At 44.9% G+C, this 22213-nt stretch overlaps 1 long non-coding RNA gene across 1 annotated transcript in view; it reads left to right on the forward strand.

Annotated features, from left to right (window-relative positions):
* Positions 1-9892: 9892 nt before the first annotated feature.
* Positions 9893-22213, forward strand: part of LOC133042614 (uncharacterized) — a 92753-nt gene continuing 80432 nt past the window's right edge. Inside the window, exon 1 of the long non-coding RNA XR_009689538.1 lies at positions 9893-9964. This is a non-coding gene — a long non-coding RNA (uncharacterized LOC133042614). The remainder of the gene's footprint in view (positions 9965-22213) is intronic.

The following is a 22213-nucleotide window of genomic DNA, read 5'->3' on the forward strand; positions in this document are numbered from 1 at the left end:
GGGACAGAGTTCTCTGGCGACCAAGCAACCGAGCAATCGCCCTAAAGAGGAGCATTTAGAAGCCATAAAGCCTAAATGCCCTGCCATGCGTCATTACACCACAGTTATTCAAATTTAGTAAATTAAATTAAATAATCTCAAATAACTGGAGTTCGGGGCTTTAAAAATTCATCTCCATGGTGCCCAGTAGTCAATTTCCTTTATTATTATTGTTCATCAAGTAGAATTTATGTTTTTGAGGAATCAAAACCCTTGCCTGCCTCACCAGCCCAAGCGGCTCGGCCGGCTGAGGCGGAGGCCTGGTGCGCCATCTACCGGCCGATTCGGGCACGGCCGCGGGTTCCGGCGCTGAAAGCCGCGTGGCCGCATCGCGCTTGTCACTGTAAACATCACAGGCAGGACGAGCTCTCAGCTCCGGTGCTAACTGCTCCCTGGGGCTTTGCCGATGTGGGTCAACTTGAAGTCGCGACGACAACCCAGGGAGATTTGCTGTGAGGTTGGAGGAGGGTTTTCTGTTTTGGTCTGGTCCCTTTTCCGCTGCTCCCATTCTTCTTTATTAAAGGCCAGATGATCTAATCAAACTGCTGTTTACCAGGCAGATCTGGAAAGCCATTCCTTCATTACCAAACCCCAGTCTGCCCTTGCATCGTTCTGCTTTGAGAGGACCCTGAAGCACACTCTGCTGATGCCAAGAGCATGATTTCCTAGATAAAGACAATGCCCAATCGTGCCATGGGTTAAGTTTTAGAAAGTATTTTATTTCCAGATAAATTTTTTTTTCCCTTTTAGCATCTCTGAAACAGAGTGGAATTCTGGCGTGGTCAGAGCAACTGCAAACCAGCCCTTGGTTTAGAGGCGGGTTTAAACTACAGTTCAATGCAGTGATCTTGTTTAGCAAGTCAAAAAACCATCAAGGGACGATTATGTGTTTTAGAAGGGAAATCCCTTCAAAGCAGCATCAAAATATTCCTTACTTCATAAGTCAGACAGAGAAGGAGAAATATCATATGACACTCCTTATATATATATATATATATATATATTTTTAGATTCCATATGTATATATATATGGAATCTAAAAAATGTTACAAATGAACTTACGTGACAGAAAGAGACTCACAGACTTAGAAAGCGAACTAATGGTTGCCAGGGCTGGGAGGGTGGTGGAATATGGGAGGAAGGGATAGTTAGGGAGTTTGAGATGGTCATGGACACATGGCTATATTTAAAATGGATAACCAACAAGGACCTTACCGTATAGCACAAGGAACTCTGCTCAATGTTATGTGGCAGTCTGGATGGGAGGGGAGTTTGGGGAGAATGGATACATGTGTGTGTATGGCTGAGTCCCTTTGCCATTCACCTGAAACTATCACAACATTGTTAATGGGCTATACTCCAATATAAAATAAAAAAATTAAAAGAAAAGAAAAGAAATTCCTTACTTCAAACTCCTTTGACACCTTTGCTTAATCTAAATTGCTTCTCCAAAGCTACATAAATGTGTCATGTACATGCTTTCACACTTTTTTTTTAAAGAACATAGTAATCTGAGCATCCCAGCAAGGGTCCCAGGCAGAGGACACAGAGTGGATATTTATGTGCGAACTTCTATTTGTCAGCCACCTCCTCTCCCAGTCAAATGGTTCATTGCAGCAACAGATGGTGTTTGGGGTTTTTTGCTGAGTTTGAGATGGTCTATTTTTGTGTTTTCTTGGGAGGATTTTCACTATTATTAATAAATTCAAATGGTGGCTCAGTGGCAAAGAATCTGCCTGCCAATGCAGGAGACAAGGGTTTGATCCTTGAGTCAGGAAGATCCCCTAGAGAAGGAAATGCCAACCCACTCCAGCATTTTTACCTGGAGTGTCCATGGACAGAAGAGCCTGGCAAGCTATATTCCACGTGTCGCAAAGAGTCAGATACAACTTAGCAACTAAACAGCAATAACAGTAAATTCAAATGAGGCGCCAGAACCACCTCTTAAAAGTTAAGCTCGCTTCACCAAGCCCCATGGTTCAGAGTGTTTTTCTCATCCTCTAAAGTGTTTCTCCCTCCCTCTCCTTCAAAGGAAGCCTCTCTCCCTACAGCACTATTGCCCACAGTTTCTGAGTACTTTCTTCAGATGTTTGTACAGGAAAAAAGTGTGAGGAAGAAGTTGCCAGGTTGGGAACAAAAGCACGTAATTTATAGTCCTTCTGCACGTGTGAGGTTACAAATCTCTGGAGACCGAGAGACCACTTCATCTTGTGAGCAAGAGTCAAAACTAAATAACAGCTTTCATTTGGTTCAAGAAAGGCAGACAGAATGGTGCTACAAGCGTTTGTTATTGAGCCTGTGTTTAATGCAGAAAATCTCAGTTTTAAAGAACCCAGGGCCAGAGAGCTACTCAGAGGAAAAACTCAGACTCTTTGGTCAGGTCATTAACCTTCAAGGTCGAATCATTTTTGCTTCATCTGGTGACTGAAGGAAAACTCTTCTATCGATAAATATCCTGACCGTGCGTTTCATGTGGTGTTGATAATCTGGCCATTAGGATCGATTTTGTCGAAGTTGGGTCGCTGCAGCAACGGTCCTGTTTTGGGGTAAGTTCCCCAAGGCTTTACCAACCAACCAGCGCACTGTCTGGGTGCTGTGGCCTGGAGTCACCTTCTTGTATGTTAGACTCTCCCGCTTAGCACTGTGGCTTTCTTTGTTGCTGTTGGTTGGTTTCCAAGTCATGTCCGACTCTGCAACCCCATGGACTGCAGCACACCAAACTCTGTCCGTGGGATTTGCCAGGCAAGAATACTGGAGTGGGTTGATAGGCCCTCCTCCAAGGGATCTTCCTGACCAGAGATTGAACTCACATCTCCTGCATTGGCAGGCGGTTTCTTTACCACTGGGAAGCCCATGACTTTCTAGTTCTTATCTCATATAATCATTGTTTCACGGGTTTTTTTCCTCTACTGAATTTAAAGGAGGTAGCAAAGAAACACAGGCGTGAACTAGCCCCTCCAAACTCAGTCTTTCATCTGTTTGGCTTATTCTCTTATGTAGAAAACCAGAAGCAAAGTGTCTAAAGGTTGTACTGCTTGTGCGCGTGCTAAGTCGCTCCAGTCATGTCCAATTCTTTGTGACCCCATGTAGCCCGCCAGGCTCCTCTGTCCGTGGAATTCTCCAGGCAAGAATACTGGAGTGGTTGCCATTTCCTTCTCCAGGGTATCTTCCTGACCCAGGGACCAAACCCAGGTCTCCTGCATTGCAAGTGGATTCTTTACCAGTGAGTCACCTAGGAGACTGTTTTCTATTTCCACTTCAAATATCTGGACACCAAAAAAACTTTCATGCTGACAAATCAAACACTTCAAAACACAGTGCTTTATTCATCTTTTCTGCAGTCCCTTAAAATAATTTTGAACAGAGTTAAGCTCTACTGGGGCTTTCCAGGTGGTGCTAGTGGTAAAGAACCCGCCTGCCAATGCAGGAGACATAAGAGACGCGGTTCGATCCCTAGGTCAGGAAGATTCCCTGGAGGAGGGCATGACAACCCACTCCAGTATTCTTTCCTGGAGAATCTCATGGATAGAGGGGCCTGGTGTGCTGCAGTCCATAAGATCAAAAAGAGTTGAACATAACTGAAGAGACTTAGCGTGCACACATAAGCTCTGTGGACCTGCACACGGCATCCTTAGGTACCGTGGTCCCTTAGTGTCTGAAGGGGATTGATTCCAGGACCCCTCATGGATGCCAGAATCTGAGGATGCTCAAGCCCTTTATTATAAAATAGCATGGTATTCAAATATAACCTACGTATACAGACAGAAGGAACCTTGTGGGCTGCAGTCCATGGGGTTGCAAAGGAGTCGGACATGACTTGGTGACTTAAACAACAAAAACAACCACCACCCTCCTGTACACGTAAAATCAACAATACTTAATACAATGTAAATGCTATGTAAATAGGTGACCCCACTGCAAATTCAAGTTTGGTTTTGGAACTTTCTGGAATTTTCTTTTGAATACTTTGCACCTGTGGTTCATTGACTCTGCAGATGGGGAGTAGGCAGATATGGAGGGCTGACTATCCTGGTGCACCTGTGTATACATCCAGATAGAAGGCTCAGTTGAGAGATTCTGCTAGTATTCTACAAGGTGAGGCCTCATCAACAAATGCTCTTTAAAGACTTGCCTGGTTCATCTTCTCATTTTCCCACTGATACAGCTGTTTTTCCCAGAGAGCGCTTGATCAGATGCTTAATTCCTTGCTGGACGCCATGGGCATGGAGTTTCTCCCATCTGGGGTTTGCAGTGATCTTGCAGAAGCTAAACTGGCTTGGTGTCAGCAGAATACAATGAGCGCGGCCACCACTCCAGTACACTAGTTGGATCTGGGTTAGTGGACATGAGGAAACGTCTACAGCTTTTGGCTGGACTTGGTTTTTCTTTTCTTGTTAGTAGATAAACGTTTCGAAACCATGTCAGGTCATGAGAATTCCGTTTCCCTCAAGAGTGTTGAGCGTTTTTATTTTCTTTAGTGCACCTCACTATGTAACGTTGGATTATTAATGTCCTGAGGTTTTCTTGTGTGTGTGTGTGTGTGTAAAAGTGTACACAACTCAAAGTGATTCTTAAAAGGGATGAGAAGGCAGGGGAGAGATGGAGCAAAGAAACGACTTTTGTGTGGGCTTATACTCAGTATACTGAGGTTTGAACAAAGCAGGTATTATTATCAGTGTCCCTTTAAGAACTTGTGAGGTTACTAATGGATATAGGTCATGGTGACGGCCTTAAATAAACCTCCAGTAATAAACAAATCATGTTGAGTTTTCATCAGATTACCATCATCTCATGCCTGCTCCAATAGGGCAAGGCACACAGGAAGGAAATGAACATGATGGATCATATCCATCACACTGTCATGACCAAGAGTGAGACAAACACTGTCTCAAGGAGACTCACAACAGCTTCTGATAGAAGCCAACAAGGATGTGAGTTAGACGGACCTTGTACTTTACAGTAAACTACTGACTCGCCTGCATCATGCTGTGCTTTTCACACACACACACACACACAACTATGGAATAAAAAAGAATTCAGTAGACACTAGGCATTTGCTCTAGGGGAATTAAATATTGGAATTAAATATTAAGAGGGCTAATCAAATGTCAAAAGGTGGAGTGGAATTAATAAAATGAGTCTAATGAGTTGTCTAACTCAAAATTATATATGTATGTCACCTCTGCTTTGGGTCCATATCACAAGACCCCACATAAATTAAATTTATAGTTTGACCCCTTAAAAACAACTCTCTTTTGCTGTTGAGATCTTTTAAGATCAAGTTCACGAAGTGTCAGCACCATGATGATTTACCATTTTGCGTTTCTTTGCTGAATATTTTCTCTACCGTTGGTGTCTGTTTCTGCTCGTTCCCATTTGCACCAGAGCGAATGGATGGGCTGTGTATTTAGAACATTCAGTGTCTGGTGAGAATATGACAAACATCCGCATGGTTTTTCATTTTTCACATGGCATCAGCATGTTTGAGGTGATATACTAAATACGTTCGTATGAAGTTATCTGAGTTACAATAACACTCCGCTCGAAGTAATCTGATTCTAATGTTCATATTCTAAAATATGATCTTGTTTCGTGGTGAACCGACCCCTCTGTGATAAGGTATGGTAGGCAATCAAGAGAATATTTTCATGGCATAATAGAAAAGATCCTGATGTCTTTCCTAGCTGGATGGTCCTTGAGATGAATGTGGTGTAAAAATATGATTCGTTTCACAGCTATAGAAGCTGCTCAGAAATCTTTACATGTATTGATGGACTAACAGCTGCAAACACAAGGTGACATCTTTGAAGATAATGACACGGAGGTATTGATTGGACAAATCTGTTTGGCAAGGCAGCAGTGATGTATAGATAGTGGAGCGGGGTGCTGGGAGAAATCTCTGAATGCATATATTTGAAAATGCCATGCACAATTCACAAATAATGATAGTTACAACAAAGGCTCTGCCAGTGGCTTAAGAACCCAAGAAGTATGACTCGATTGCTAACGTTTCACTTCATTTTATCTTGTAATTTTATTTATTTATTTTTGGCTGTGCTGGATCTTTGTTGCTGCCTGGGCTTCTCTCTAGTTGTAGTTTGAGGGCTTCTCACTGTGGTGACTTCTCTTGTTGCGGAGCAGTGACTGGCTCTAGGGCACTCAGGCTTTGTTGCAGGAGTTGCAGCTCCTGGGATCGAGAGCACAGGCTCAAGAGCTGTGGCGCATGGGCTTCGTTGCTCCATGGCAGGTGGGATCTTCCTGCACCAGGGATCAAACTCATGTCCCCTGCATTGGCAGACTGCTTCTTTACCACTGAACCGCCAGGGAAGCCCAGCACTTCACATTAAAGAGAGATTAATTAATGCCGGATCATACAGTAATTCTTAGGAAAGTCCTATACATATGACATTAAGATTTATACCAAATGAATTTATCCCCAGTGGGATAACTGTGAACAACTGTCAGTAAGTTAATAACAACAAGACATTTAGGATTCCAGGCTTTAAAGTAGTGAAGGTAGCAAATTCCTGGCCACTCTGAGGTGTCAGCTGGTGTCAAGATCAATTCTGGAAGTTCCCTGGCCTTTTAAAAAAATGTCTTTCTTTTTAATTGGAGGATAATTTTTTTACAATATTGTGTTGGTTTCTGCCTCCCTGACCTTCCAACGTGAGTTCCCCAGGTTCCAGACTTCTCTGCTGGCCACTTTGCCTCAGTTGGGCCAAATATGCTGAGAGTGATGTCTTGGTTCCTTAGCTCTTCTAAGGATGCTGGTAGCTAAGGAATCTCCTAAGTATCACTTAGGAGATCAGCATCAAAGAAATGCTGATGAACTGAAAAGCCCATCACTGGATCCTAGTTAACAAAGAATTGGTGAAGTTTCGAGAACTGAGGGTTCTGTTCTTTGGTTGGTCTTTCTGATCCTCCCTGTCTGCTACCCAAGCTGATTGCATACTGGAGCTTGCCCTGGCCTTCAACGGTGTCTAGTAGCAACCTCTCCCCCTGCTCGGGCTCATGATGAGTCTCAGAGACCTGGAGGGACTTCCCCAGGGGCACACATCTGTAAATCCCCAGCCCAGGTTCTTCTTTCTGGCCTCCGGCAGGGCACCTTGACCAACAGTGAACTGGTGTTAAATGGGGAAAATGAGAAAGTGTCTATTATACCAGAGGCCCCGTTTGAGAAACCATGAGATCAGAGAGTAGCCGAGAAATCAGAGATTTCACGGAAGGCGTTAATTTTCTGCCCTAGAAGAAGGGCTCTTGATTAGAGCTCTGGATTTTCAAGGTCTGCAAATAATTCAGACTCATTCCTGCTTTGCAAAAAGCAAAGACCTGAGGCTTCTTGCAGCTGGTTCTTTATAAATTCACTTGATAATCCTTGAGTTCATGAGAAGAACAAAAATAAAATCTAAATATCAATTATTAATAGGTTCACCTTTCTTGCGGCATCTAAGCAGGACCCTTTCTGAGAAGCCAAGAGAGTTTAAATTTCTTTGCATGAAAAAAGACCAGGAAGGGAGAAAACCTCCCCAGAGAGGCAGGGGGAAAGGAAAGGAATTCGGAGCAACTGCAATGGTGGCACTAGTGGTAAAGAACCCTCCTTGCAATGCAGGAGACATAAGAGACCCGAGTTCAATCTCTGCATTGAGAAGATCCCCTGAGAAGGGAATGGATACCCACGCCAGTATTCTTGCCTGGAGAATTCCATGGACAGAGGAGCCTGGCAGGCTATAGTCCATGGGGTTGCAAAGAGTCGGACATGACTGAAGTGACTGATCACGAATGCACTGTGCTAGCATCTAGCGCAGGGATAAAAAAGTGACTAAGACCCCTGGACTTCCATAATTAACTTTTAAATTAATGGCAGTTTCTCCCAGCGCATTGTCATTTTATGGAGGCAAGACCCAAATCTGTTTTGTTCAATACTCAGAGGGTAATAGCTCAATAGCTATTGTTGTTTAGTTGCTGAGTCATGTCTGACTCTTTTGCAACCCCATGGATTGTATGTGGCCTGCCAGGCTCCTCTGTCCATGCGATTCTCCAGGCAAGAATACTGGAGTGGGTTGCCATTTCCTTCTCCAGGGGATCTTCCCAGCCCAGGGATCAAACCCACATCTCCTGCATTGCAGGTGGATTCTTTACTGCAGAGCCACTAGGAAAGCCCAATCCATGCTCAATATTTGTCAAACGCAGGAGGGTTGTACTAATAACAAGGGCTGCTGGAACAAACCCCCACAAACTACGTGGTTTAAAACAACCACTCTGGGGCTGTGTCTGCTGGCTTCTTCCTGCTGGGGGGCTGGAGGGAGAATCTCCTCATCGCTCCACCCCCAGTGACTGGCTGTGTCCATCAATGCTTTGCAGCCTGAGGTTGCAGGGGAGCACTGTAATCTCTGCGGCTGTGGTCACATGATTATCCTCCTCCGTCTTCCCTCGGCATTTCCCGCTCTGTGGGTGTCTGTCCCTATGTCTCTTTCTATAAGAACATCAGTCACATTGGATTAAGGGCCCACCTGACTCCAGTGTGACCTCAACTTATATGTGGAAGGATGTGATTTTCTGTGAAGGTCACCTTCAACTGTGCCAGGGGTTAGGATGTCAACATATCCATTTTGGGGAGTGGGTCACAGTTTAACCTGAAACATCTGGGGAACAGCAGCATGTTTCTGAGATGAGCACTTGGGAGAATCATGACCCAGAACCCAGTGTGGACAAGGACAGTTTCCAAGACGTGTTGTCCATCCTCTGAGAAGTGGACATGGGTCGGGCCGGGGGATGTCTAGGGCCTGTGTTAACACTCTCAGGTCCTCCCTGCTTCCTCGGCTCCTTGATCAGGCCCCGCCAGCCTCCACCTGCTGCCTATGGCCCTCACTCCCTCCACTTGCCCCCTCCCTGACCAGTTACCCCCACATCCTTCCCTGCTGCGTCCTTCCCTTCCTGTGTCTGTTTCTGCTTCAACTCTTCCTGCAGCTGCATGCACCCCGAGGAGGCTGAAGAAGGGACAAGGTACCCACCTCTCTCTCCAGCTCTTGTTTTAAAATTTATCTATTTATTTATTTACTTTTGTCTGCGATGGGTCTTCATTGCTGTGTGTGGGCTTTCTCTAGTTGTGGCAAGAGGGGGCTTCTCTCTAGTTGCGGTGTGTGGGCTTCTCATTGCTACGGCTTCTCTTGTTGAGGAGCACAGGCTCTACGTGTGTGGGCTTCAGTAGATGAGGCACACGGGCTTAGCTGCTCCACGGCATGTGGGATCTTCCTAGACCAGGGATCGAACCCGTGTCCCCTGCATTGGCAGGCAGATTCTTAACCACTGGACCACCAGGGAAGCCCCCGCTCCTGATTCTAAGTGTGCCATGCAGAGGGTTCCAATGGCCCCGAGTAAATGTCACCGGCTCTGGGGACTTCACTTTGGCCTCTGCAGTTTGCCTGGGAGACCTCAGCCAACGTGATGGCTCTCACTTCAGCACTTGACACGACCCAGAGGGAGTGCTGAACGTTTGATGTGCATCCAGAGTCCCAAGCTAAGTAACTGGCTCCAGGTTAACTCGTATGTGGGAGGGGAGTGGGATTCAGCCCAGGTTTATCTGTCACCAACGGTTGACTCCTCAACCCAGACTTTCTGACTTTGAGGCGCCACCTGGCTCCGGTGAGGGTGTGGTCTCCCTGTGAGTGTCTGCCTCCCTGCAAGGCCCCTGCAGCCGCCCCAGGAAACTGGGTCAGTGGTGGGGAGAGGATGGAGGGGGGGAGGCGGGGCTGGGAGAGCAGCCACTGGAACGTGAGTGGAAGTGAAACTTGTCACTTCTGGGCTGAGGTTTTTAAGAATCAATGATGACTTTACCGCTGTCGTTCCCCCGTCGGTCAGGAGACAGAAGCATCATGAGATGAACCAGTCCAGCCTACAGGGAGCCTTTGGGTTGGACTCTTACTAGGTGAGAAATGCATTTTGATTATGTTAAGCCACAGAAATGCTGGTACTTATGTTTTCCTTTAACTAACATAGGGTGTAAATCAGGGCAGGTCAGGGTGATTTCAGTTAGCACGTGGCTCAGTCTGACTGTCCACCTCCTACAAGTCATGCTAGGATCTGTGACAGAAGGCCCTCTGACACCTCTCCCCTGTGTTGGAAAATACATTTGCATCTAAGATCTCCTTAGTAATCAGAGAAACCACTGGAAAGCTCAGTGAATCTCTGACTCTGCCTGGTCTCTGGGGGCCCCATGGACTGCCCATTTGATGACAGGTGAGCCCTGCCCTGGGCAGCCCCGGGCCAACCACATGAGACTCATGCATCTGCCTCCAATTGGGACTTGCTACTAACAGTACCATGGTCTCTAAACACTTCATTCAGAAATAAAATTTTGGTCTCAGAGAAGAAATGTTCTTCTCCCCAAAACTTAGATTGTCATGAGGAAGAAGGAAATGAGAGGGCATGAGAAGCAAAGTATGAATTGACTAAGTATTTACCTAAAACGGGCTGAAAAAAATCTCAAATTGACTAAATTATCATCAGTTAGCAAGGGTAAGTTTTCCATCAGTGGAATGGGGAGCTCCAGAGATAGCAGGTTTGGTTTTGGAGAAATGAAGGTACAAAGTCTTTGCACAGATAAGGGCGCTTTATTTTTTTTAAAAAAGATATTTTTACTTATTTGGCCATGCCAGGTCTTTGTTGTGACATGTGGGATTTTTAGTGGCTGCACTTGGGATCTAGTTCCCTGACTGGGGATCGAACCCACGCTCACTGTACTGGGAGCAAGGGATCTTAGCCACTGGACCTCCAGGGAAGTCCTGACGGGATCTTCACACACTTCACACTCATCTTCTCACAGATGTAGCCTCTGGAAATGCTGGGCCGAGGTCTGCTCTCCTCCAGGGTCTCGGAATATCCTGACAAAGCAACCCTGGGGGAGGATTCTGCCCAGAGATGGAGAAGGTGGCTGCCAACAAGTCGCTCCTTCGTTGGTCCAACAATCACTGAATGCAGACTGTGTGCTGGGCTGCACTTTCTCCAGCGTGCTGGGGAAGCCCCTGCCTGGGAGGGTGGCTCCTTCTCTCCCGAAAGTCTCCACATCCCTGAGCTGCACTGGCCTGGAGACTTGGCCGAGGGTGGCTGCCGTGAATGCGGGGTGATGAGCTGTAGAAAGATGTCAAGTTAGGGGCCAGGCTGCTGGGTCCAGAGCTCAGCTGGGTTTGTAACTCTGGGCAAGCTAAGAACCCTTAGGGTTTCTGTCTCTTTCCCTGTAAAAGTAAGATGCTAATAATGCCTACTTCATTGCAGGGCCTCTCTGAGGATTAAGTGAGATCATTTCTGTAAGCTCCAGTATATGTTTGCTTCAAGTCTGCCAAGTTCTGAGCAACCCAGTAAACTGTAGCTAGTAGGGTAGATAGAAAGGACAGAAAAGTTCTTCCAGAACAGAGCTGGATGGAATGGCAGCTCTCTGGGGGTGGGTGGGGGGACAGAGGACTGGGATGGGTGGGTTGTGGGCAGGAGGGTCACAGGAAGGGAAAGAAGGTGCACGTTTGCTTTGGCTCTCTGGACCTGCTGCCCAGCAGTCACTGGGACAAACATTGGTGTTTGCTTGGCTCATAGCAGTGGCTTCTGCGACCATCTTCCCAGGGGTGAACTCTTCCTCACCAGGTGCAACCCACCTCCTGCATCCCCCCTCCTCCTCCATCCATCTCCGCACTAGGTTCAACTAAAGCCAAATGCTAACAGGGCAACATCTGTGGTTCTTTCAGAGCAAAAGGCACTAGAACAATTGTGTCCCAGTTATTCTAGAAATGTCCCCATTTCTCTCTGTGCCTTTTAAGAGAAGTCATCATCTTCTGCCTTTGGGTTTCACATTGTTACTCCCTCGTTAGTCTGCGTTTGGAGTAGTAAATGAACACAGAAATGCACAGCAGATGAAATAAACCAAACAAATCACAAAGTTCATGGCCATTGCCTGCTTCCTGTTAAGTTGCTTCATTCATATCTGACTGTTTGTGACCCGGTGGACTGTAGCCCACCAGGCTCCTCTGTCCATGGAATTCTCTAGGCAAGAATACTGGGGTGCGTTGCCATTTCCTTCTCCAGGGGATCTGCCCGACCCAGGGATCAAACTTGTGTCTCTTGTGTCTCCTGCATGGACAGGCAGTTTCTTTACAATTAGCACCATCTGGGAAGCATTCCTCAAGGCTCTTGAGGAACTTGAAATCTAGCAGCATGAGTGGCATCGATAATTCAATGCAGAACGGGGACAAGGTGCTGAATGGCTTTTCTTGATGTAGGACAGGCGGGGTTTCAGGAGGAGCTGAAGCAGGAAAACATGAATTGGTGTCTGTTCTAAATGAAACAAGAAAATGAGGGGAAAGATACAAAATTAAAATTTTATAACCGAGAAGAAGACTGAAGATCTTCTGGACTTGCGTGGAATGATTCAAGGAAACAAAACAAGATAAAATCAGGGGGCAGTGCAGTGGGTTAATTTCAGACAAGTATACCTGATCTTCGCAGATGTTCAGAGGCATTGTGTGTTAAGATTAGGGTAAGGGCAGCAGGTGTGCAACCGGCTGGAAAGAGGTGGCCCAGAAAGAGTCTGGACCTAGGGAGTGTGTGCAGCGTTGAGGATGACAAAACTGTGCTGTGGGTAAGACCTGCTTCCATCCTGAGAGATGAGACTATGACCTCGGGGGTGGGAAGGACATCACGGGGCTGAGTCGTGTGTTGAATCATACCTGCCTCATGTTCTTCATCATTTGAGCACCTACTGGTGCTCTGTTTTCTCAGACCAAGTGGAAGCCAGGATTCTGTAACGGGCTGCCGCTTCTCCAGCGTTTGGTTATCTTGACTTCCGCCACCTCCATGTGTCAAAGTCTCTTTTTGAACCAGCTTTCTGTCACCCGCTGTGAGTAACACATGTGATGCAAGCCTGGCAATAGACAGGCCAAGGCTCTGACAACCATCAACAGGAGATGTCAGTGACCAATTAGCTCTCGAGGGGTCCAGCCCCCTCCCCCAAGATCGCAGGCCTTTCGGTTGTAAAAAAAAAAACACACAAAACAAAACAGGACATTGAATGAAGGAGTCAGGGAATTGCTCCCCTAGGCCGCAGCACTTCCTCCGCTGGCGGGCCTGGGCGTGTGAGACTTGGGGAAGGGCCCACAGGAAAGGCTGAGAATAAGGGAAAAGCTACACTTCCTTCTTCCCCACGCCTTCTGGCTCCAAGGGCTCTTCTGTCCTCAAGCAAAGTTGCAGCGCAGAAGTCAGTGCTGACCCCAATGGGGAAACCTAAGAGGGTATATTCGTTAGCTGTGGCTTCGAAATATCGGGTTGGCCAAAAAGTTTCTTTGGGTTTTCCCTATCTTACAGGAAAATCCAGATGAACTTTTTGGCCAACCCGATACTATGGAACAAAATTTCCCCAAACTTAGTGCTGAAAGCTGCAGCCTTTCATTGGCTCTTGCAAATCTGAGGGCTGGGACTCCAGCTGGAGAGGGTTCTGACTGTGGGGTCTTCACCAGTTCCGCTGCTGCGTCAGCTCCCCCAGGTCCTCTTGTTCATCCCCAAGTTCAAGGGCAGAGGTCAGAGGCAGGGTCGCATCAGGGTTTACCCCAGGCCCACAGCTCAAGGGTCAGAAACCAACAGTTCTTGACTCAGAGCTGAGGAACCAGGAATGACCCTCCCACATGTGGGACACCCAGGAGTCGTTGATTAAGTTTTACCAATTTTATGACCATTGCTCTCTCTTTTGCCATTTTGGGAGCTTCTTTGTCGAGGCTACTGCCAGTCAGATATGAAAGTGAAAGTGTTAGTTCCTCAGTCGTGTTCAACTTTTTGTGACCCCATGGACTGTAGCCCGCCAGGCTCCTCTGTCCATGGAATTCTCCAGGCAAGAATACTGGAGTGGGGTGCCATTTCCTACTCCAGGGAATCTTTCAGACCCAGGGATCAGACCCAGGTCCCCCGCATTGCAAGCAGATTCTTTACCATCTGAGCCACCAGGGAATCCCCCATTCAGGTATAACTTTGAGTAAAACTTTTTCAGTGCAGCTTAATTTTTTTACCTGCAATTATTCTCTGGGGAAGTTGTATTCAGTGGTTCCTGAAAGAACTCAATACAGTGGTTTCAAAAAAGCAGCAGAGGTCTTAGAAAAAGAGAGATAAACATAGGAGGTCCCCAAGCCCAAGATATATCCAATAAATGTACAATAAATACACAAGTTGTCTTGAATTTCCAGATGTTTTAGATAATAGAGTCTACTTTTTCAGGCTAATAATTGGACATAATGCTTTAAATTTAGAGCTACTTCATCAGAAAAGGAGTCTGGACGCTGAAGATCAGTATTGAGCATATTATTTGAAAGTGTATCTTTGTATTTTTTTCATTTAAATGATATTTATTTTCCTTTTTCATTAAAGTATAATTGATACACAGCATTATATATGTTTCAGGTGTAAAACATAATGTTTAGTGTAGTTAGCATCTGTTACCATACATAGTTATAGGGTATTTTTTTCTTGTGAGGAAACTTTTAAAGTCTTCTCTCTTAGCAACTTTCAAGTGTATAATACAACATTATTAACTATGATCAGAGGCTGTATGTTGTATCTCCATGCCTTACTTATTTTATAACTGGAAGTTTGTACTTTTTGGCTGCTTTTACCCATTTCAACCAGCCCCCACCACCTGCCTCTGGCAACCACTATCTGTTCTCTGTATCTATGAACTTGTGTGTTTGTCTGTTTGACAATTAGTGAGACTGGATAGCATTTTTTTTTTTTTTCTGTCTGACTTATTCTACTTAGCATAATGCCCTCAAGTTTCACCCATGCTGTCCAAAATGGCCAGATTTCATTTTTTTTTAATGGCTGAATAATATTCAATTGTGTAAATATACCACATCCCTTTTATCTATTCATCTGTGAGTTGGACACGATTGAAATGACTTAGCAGCAGCAGCAGCATGGGTGAATACTGACGTTGCCTCTGTATCTTGGCTATTATAAACAATGCTGCAATGAACTTGGGGATACACATAGATTTTTGTGAAAATGTGTATTTTAGAAAACTTAGTTTCTGATTTTTTTTGAATTCCCTGAAATTTATTTTTAAGGTTAAAATCTTAAGGATGCAAATTGCATCAAGAAGAAAACCTGAAATTCTTGGTCTTTAGTCTTTTCTTTTGAGGAGATCTGCAGGTTTCCTATCCTGACCTCACACTAGGATGATGAAGTGGATGGGGGAGGGGAGAGTCTGAAATTCCTTCTTCACCAAAACTGACCTGTTTTTCAGAGTTCAAAAATCAGAGTGTCATTTCCTACTATTGTTTGCATTTTCCAGTCTGAAGTTCTGTTTTTTGTTTTATTCTTTACAAAGTAGACTGATAAAATAAGGGCAAGACATCCAAGAGTAGTTTTGTGTTTTCTCAGGCTCACCACCAGGAGAGAAATTGCCAACACTTTGAATATGATCCTAAAGAACAGTTGTGCGTGGCCGGGGCTCCTGTGATTGGCCCCAGGGATCTGACCCGTCTTACCATTACTGACAGTAGGACTGCACCTTCAAGGGGTGGCGAGAATTCTGCGAGGAGAATAAGGAAGGTCTGCTCACTGTAATCTCTAACATGAGCTTGGAGATGCAGGTGTCTGCCCAGAGTAACACAGGGACCAGTTCTCTAAGGCACAGGAGGCCTTCCACAGACTCGTTTAAAGAATAAAGACCAGACAGACACCCCAGCATTGATGATAAGTGACTTCTCAAGGAGAAGAGAGTGCTAGTAAACACAGACTGGGGCTTCCTTGGTAGCTCAGACGGTAAAGAATCTGCCTGCAACGCAAGAGACCTGGGTTCGATGCCTGGGTTGGGAAGATCCCCCAGGGGCAGGCATGGTAACCCGCTCCAGTATCCTGGCCTGGAGAATCCCGTGGACAGAGGAGCCTGGTGGGCTACTGTTTGTGGGGTCACACAGAGTTGGACACAACTGAAGTGACTTAGTGTGCACGCATGCACAAATGCAGGCCACAAATCCTTTTCCCTCAAATTCTTTTCTTTTTTAAAAAATTGCTGCTTATAAATACTATCTTATGTGTGTGCTAAGTCACTTCAGTCATGTCCAATTCTTTGCGACCCTATGTATTGTATAGCCCACCAGGCTCCTCTGCTCATGGGATTCTCCAGGCAAGAATACTGGAGAGAGGTGCCATTTCCTTCTCCAGGGGATCTTCCTGACTCAGGGATCAAACCCGAGTCTGTTATATCTGCTGTATTGGCAGGTAGGTTCTGTACTTCTAGCATCACCTGGGAAACCCCATCTTATATAGAAACTGGTTTAACTTGGCAACGATAGTAAAAACATGTGTTAGAATAAATTTTAATTCAATGACACTTTTGGGTGCACCTGATGAATTTTTTTGTGAGTAGATTGGTTTCTTTAGACTTAGTGTCATGGACTTTCTTGGACTTTCCTGGTCAGGCGCCGCCCTCTGTGATTTCCCACTCATTCCCATCCTGCTCCTGCCCCTTCCCTACCATCCCCACCCTCCACACCATCCCTACCCTCCACACCACGCCATTGAGGTCGTGGGTCTTCACAGAGGATATTGATGTCTTATCACTTTAAGTGCACTTTGGAAGGTCCCTTAGGAGATGGTGACCCAGAGCAAAGGGGGGTGGTAGGGTTGACTTTGTTCGCCCGCTGGCCTGAGGAGGGGAAAGAATGACCGGAGGAAATGAGGTCTTTTGAAACTCCAAGATGGGGGTTTGAGAACAATGCAGCCTCCTGGAAGTCTGGAGCGTTTTAAGGGAAGTTACCTCTGTTACAGGAAGAGTGAGCAAGGCGCTGGGTGTTGTGGGACCTCTGGCCCGGGCTCTCAGGGCAGCTGCGGGGGGTCGGCATCCTGGGAAACAAGAGGCTTCGTTTGGTGAGACTCGAACTGGAGGACACACAGAAGCCCCACTCTGCATTGTTCATATTAGAATGTAGCGTTAAATTGGACCACAGAGTTGATTATGACTTGGCTTTTAAATTTTAAAAAGCTGAGCTAGAAGGTTCTTTCCTTTCCCATCCCTCCCCCTCTCCCCCTCCCCCGCTTCCTTCCTATCTTTCTTTCTTGAAGAGAAAGAACCAGTAGAACTTTCGGTCCGTGGATGGGCTCTGACTTGTCCCCCAGCTCCTGCTCCGTCATCTTCTCATCATGTGCCCTTGGACAAGGTCCTTCTCTCTCTTTGCTCCAGTGATCTTTCCTGTAAAATGTGACTGATAAAAATGGCCAACTTGTAAATGTTAAAATGAGGATTGTGATTTCTTTTGAATCTTTGGGAATAAAATACTTCTTTCAGAAATAAATAGCACCATACAATTTTGAATTTTGCCTTTCTAATTCAAGATTACCCTCAAATTTGATTAAAGATATCCACCACTGGGGACTTTCCTGGTGGTCCAGTAGTTAAGACTCTGAACTTCTAATGAAAGGGGCACAGGTTCAACTCCTGGTCAGAACTAAGATCCCACTTGCTGCATGGCTTGCCCCCCACTCCCTCCCCCGAATTCCATCATTTATATACCTTTCTTTAGAAAAGGGAATGAAGTGATTTGAGAATATAAGGTGTCATAACTACCAAAGTGTAGGATATGAATTCTAGTTTCCATAACATACTTTTGAACAACTTTTTATCGCGGACATCCTTTTTTTAATCTATCCACTTCTCTGTCCACCCATACATCCCATCACACCTCCAGCCAGCCATACAGTGCGTATTTCTAAACTCCTGTCATGTGTCTGACACAGAGCTAGACTCTGGGCCTCTCCGCCTAGGAAGGGGAGAGATGAAACCTCCACTGAAATCACAGCCAGAATACACAACTTGCGTTCAATAGGAGACTGACAATTTCAGTACTTCTTCCCCCTATAAATCAGTTGGTAAGGAATCTGCCTGCAGTCCAGGAGACCTGGGTCTGATTCCTCGGTTGGGAAGATTCCCTGGAGAAGGAAATACGACTCACTCCAGTATTCTTGCCTGGAAAACCCCATGGACAGAGGAGCCTGGTGGGCTACAGTCCATGGGGTCATGTGTCAGACACTACTTAGTGAAACCACACCATTTATATAAAGTATGACCTGTACTGCCATGACACCAAAATCATGCATTTGAGTAGTAATACACTCCAATACGTTGGCCACCTGATGCAAAGAGCTGACTCACTGGAAAAGAACCTGATGCTGGGAAAGACTGAAGGCAAAAGAAGGGAGCAGCAGAGGATGAGATGGTTAGAGAGCATCACTGACTCGATAGACATGAATCTGAGCAAACTGAAAGTGAAGGACAGGGAAGCCTGATGTGCTGTAGTCCATGGTATCACAAAGTGTCAGACACAAATGGCAGTGACTGAAAAACAACAAAAGCCCTTAATATTTTAAAATATTTTCTAATTTTATTTTTTATTTTGCAATAAAATACCCATAACATAAACCTTACCACTGTCACCATTTTTAAGTATGCAGTTCCATGGCATTAAGTATATTTACACTTTTGTGCAACTATGATCATCCATCTCCAGAAATTTTTCACCTTTCCCAGGCTGAAAAAGTGAAAGTGAAAGTGAAAGTCGCTCAGTCGTGTCTGACTCTTTGAGACCCCATGGACTATACAGTCCATGGAATTCTCCAGGCCAGAATACTAGAGTGAGTAGCCTATCCTTTCTCCAGCAGATCTTCCTGACCTAGGAATTGAACTGGGGTCTCCTGTATTGCAGGTGGAGAAGCTCTATACCAATTAAACATTAGATTCCATTTCTTCCTCCCCCTAGCCCCTGGTAACAACCATTTTCCTTTCTGTCTATGAAGGTGGTGCTAGTGGTAAAGAACTCTCTTGCCAACACAGGAGATAGAAGAGATGAAGGCTTGATCCCTAGGTTGGGAAGATCCCCTGGAGCAGGAAATGGCAACCACTCCAGTATTCTTGCCTGGAGAATCCCATGGACAGAGGAGTCTGGTGGACTACAGTCCACTGGGTCGCAAGGAGTCAGACAGGATTCAAAGGACTTAGCCTTCATAGAATAGCATGCTCTATGAATTTGGCTACCCTAGGTACTTCATATTAAGTAGGATTCTACAGCCTTTGTCCTTTTATGATGGCCTTATTTCACTTAACATAATGTCTTTAAGGTTTCTTTCCTTCCCTGGTGGTCCAATGGTTAAGACTCTTCACTCCCAATGCAGGGTGCCCTGGTTCAATCCCTGTTCAGGGAACTAGATCCCACATGACACAACTAAGATCCTGAGTGCCACATCTGAAGAACTGGTGCAGCTAAAAGTTCCTGGGCCAAAATGTCAGAATTTTGAACACCTCGGTTCCCAGAAGTGAGTTTCTCAAATAGACTTGTTGAGGAAACTGGGACAGCCCTCCAGGTTGGGGGGCCCGTAGGCAATGACTGACTGATAAAAGGGTATGAAAGGCAGGATCTTTTGCATCAGGGTTAGGGGGATGACTCTGCAGTTCTGTCCATGCCCTGGGGCTCCCTCTATCACACCGTGGATCAGGCGGTACTGGGCTCCTCCCATGACAACAGCCTCGCTCAGCTCTTCCCTCTCCCTTCCATGCTTCACTCCCTTGCTTCCTCACCAGTTTTCCTTGTGAGGTACCCCCTCAACGAATCCTGAGCATCTGAACATTTTGACCAAAACTTTGAGCTTTTCCCTCCATAAGTCCTTTTACCTGGGGAGAAGGCACTCTGTTCATTACCCCTTGAACAAAAATAAGAACCTTGGGGAGTGAAACTTCTAATGGCAGAGTTTTTAGAACTGAAAAGTGCCAGAGGGCAAAATGTATTAAAGACCACCTCTTATTTTTACTTTTTAAATTTAAAATTTTTAAAATGAAGTATAATTAAATTGCAATGTTGTAAGTATATAGGAAAGTGATTCTATATGTATTTTTTTCAGATTATTTTCCTTTATAGGTTATTACAAGATATTGAGTATAAATCTTTGTGGTTCATAGCAGGTCCTTGTTTATCTGTTTTATATAGACTATCCAAATTTCTAATTTAGCCCTTCTCCCCACCCTGGCTATCCCCTTTGGTAGCCATAACTTTGTTTTCTATGTCTGTGAGTCTCTTTCTGTTTTATAAGTGGGTTCATTTGTATCATTGTTTTAGATTCCACAAATAAATGATTTAATATATTTTTCTTTGTTTAATTTACTTTACTTGATAATCTCTATGTCCATCTATGTTCCTGCAAACGGCATTATTTGATTCTTCTTTCATGGTCGAGTAATATTCCATTGTAAGGGCTTCCCAAGTGGCTCAATGGTAAAGAATACAGCTGCCAATGCTGGAGACATGGGAGATGTGGGTTTGATCCCTGGGTCAGGAAGATCCCCTGGAGAAGGAAATGGTAACCTACTCTGGTATTCTTGCCTGGAAATCCCATGAATGGAGGAGCTCGCAGAGCTACAGTTCATGAGGTCGCAAAGAGTCAGACAGTTGGTGACTAAAGAACAACAAGAACAATGTTCCACTATGTGTATATTATTTTTATGGTTTTTTTTAATGGAAGCATAATGCACGTACAGAAGAGCACACTGAAATATACACCTTGCTTAATTTTCCCAAGAACACTGCAGAAAGAAGAGGAAGGGTATAAGGTGTCACAGAATCTTTTGTAACTCAGCCTAGAAACTGCCATCACTTCCACTGTCAAGTCTAGGCTAAAACTTGGGACACGACCCATCTGTAAGTGAAGGGGAGAGCTGGGTATGGATAAGAATAGGAATTTCTATAACAATGAGCACAAATCTGGCAAAGTCATTTTTTTTTCCCCACTGAGTTTTCTTGGGTGTATCAGTTTCTCTTCTTACCTTCAGTTTTGGTGTCTGGCTCAAACCATCCCAACCCAACACAGAGAAGTTGAGAGATTTTGCCTTTATTATATTCTTTCCAATTATGAAATCCAAAGCACTTGATTGATTTGTGTTAAATATCACTAAACAATGGAAAAATCGCCTTGACTACAATTTGAGGTTCAATGTGAAACAAAATGGTAGCTAATAAACATTCTACTAGGCATATCTTCTGTAATTTTTAATGGCTTGCAGTGAAATTTTGCTATGGTTAGAGACTTGAAGGACCCATGATTATACCAGAAGACGTGCATCATTTAGAGGCTCACTGATGATACCAGGAAAAATGTAAAAATAATTACAGATCCTTTGATATTAATGCACATGGTCATAATGACTGCCATTACTGAATCCAGGGCCACATTCCATAATGAACCTTCTTGGGGGACTGAGTGTTACATAGAGGTGCCAGAAACACTGTTTCTATTAATGAATTCTAAGCTGTGACAATGGCAATACTGTATTATTCTGTGAGCAAATTCTGCTGAATTCACAGACAGGTGACATTGTGTGGGCACTAATGTATATGGAGCGCTCTGTTGTAATAAGTCTGCTATTATCTTTAGCACAATAACGCTGAATGTGCCAGGACGCATAAGTAGGTGCTGTTAGTTAAGACTGGACTTAACTCTTTGTGGTCTGATTCCAGCTGCTTCTCACAGCCCTATTGGTGATTTCCACCCTCAGAAATTCCCACTCTTGTTTTCATTTTATTTTTTGCTGCATTCACTCTCTCCTCTTTCCCTAGTCTTAATCCTTTCTTTCTTTTTTTATTTTAAAGTCATCATGCTGAGTAATATTCTATTGTCAACCTAGAGGGGTGTCTTAGGGTAGGAGATGGGAGGGAAGTTCAAGAGGGAGGGGACATATCTATAACTATGGCTGATTCATGTTGATGTATGGCAGAAACCAACACAATATTGTAAAGCAAATTATCCTCCACTGAAAAAAAGAGAGTTTCTATTGAATTTGTTAATAATATTGCTTTTGTTTTATGCTTTGGTTTTTTGGTCTTGAGGCATGTAGGATCTTAGATCTGCCACAGGATTCGAACCTGCAACCCCTGCATTGGAAGGAGAAGTCTTAACCTTAACCACCAGGGAAGTCCCTTTATGTATATTTCTGTAACAGCCGCCTTTCGCATCCAAATTCTTCTCTGTTTTGAAATAGGTATTTGCCCACTGGAGGAGAGTGTTGAATTCTGTCTGTATCCATGGAGTCCACGGGAGATGCTGTTTGTGCTTTGTCTGCATCTCCTATCCCATCCCCCAGCCTCCAAGGGGCTCCATAGGGCAG

The sequence above is a fragment of the Dama dama genome, chromosome 21 (genome assembly GCF_033118175.1).
Source record: "Dama dama isolate Ldn47 chromosome 21, ASM3311817v1, whole genome shotgun sequence".
NCBI classification, from domain to species: Eukaryota; Metazoa; Chordata; class Mammalia; order Artiodactyla; family Cervidae; genus Dama; species Dama dama.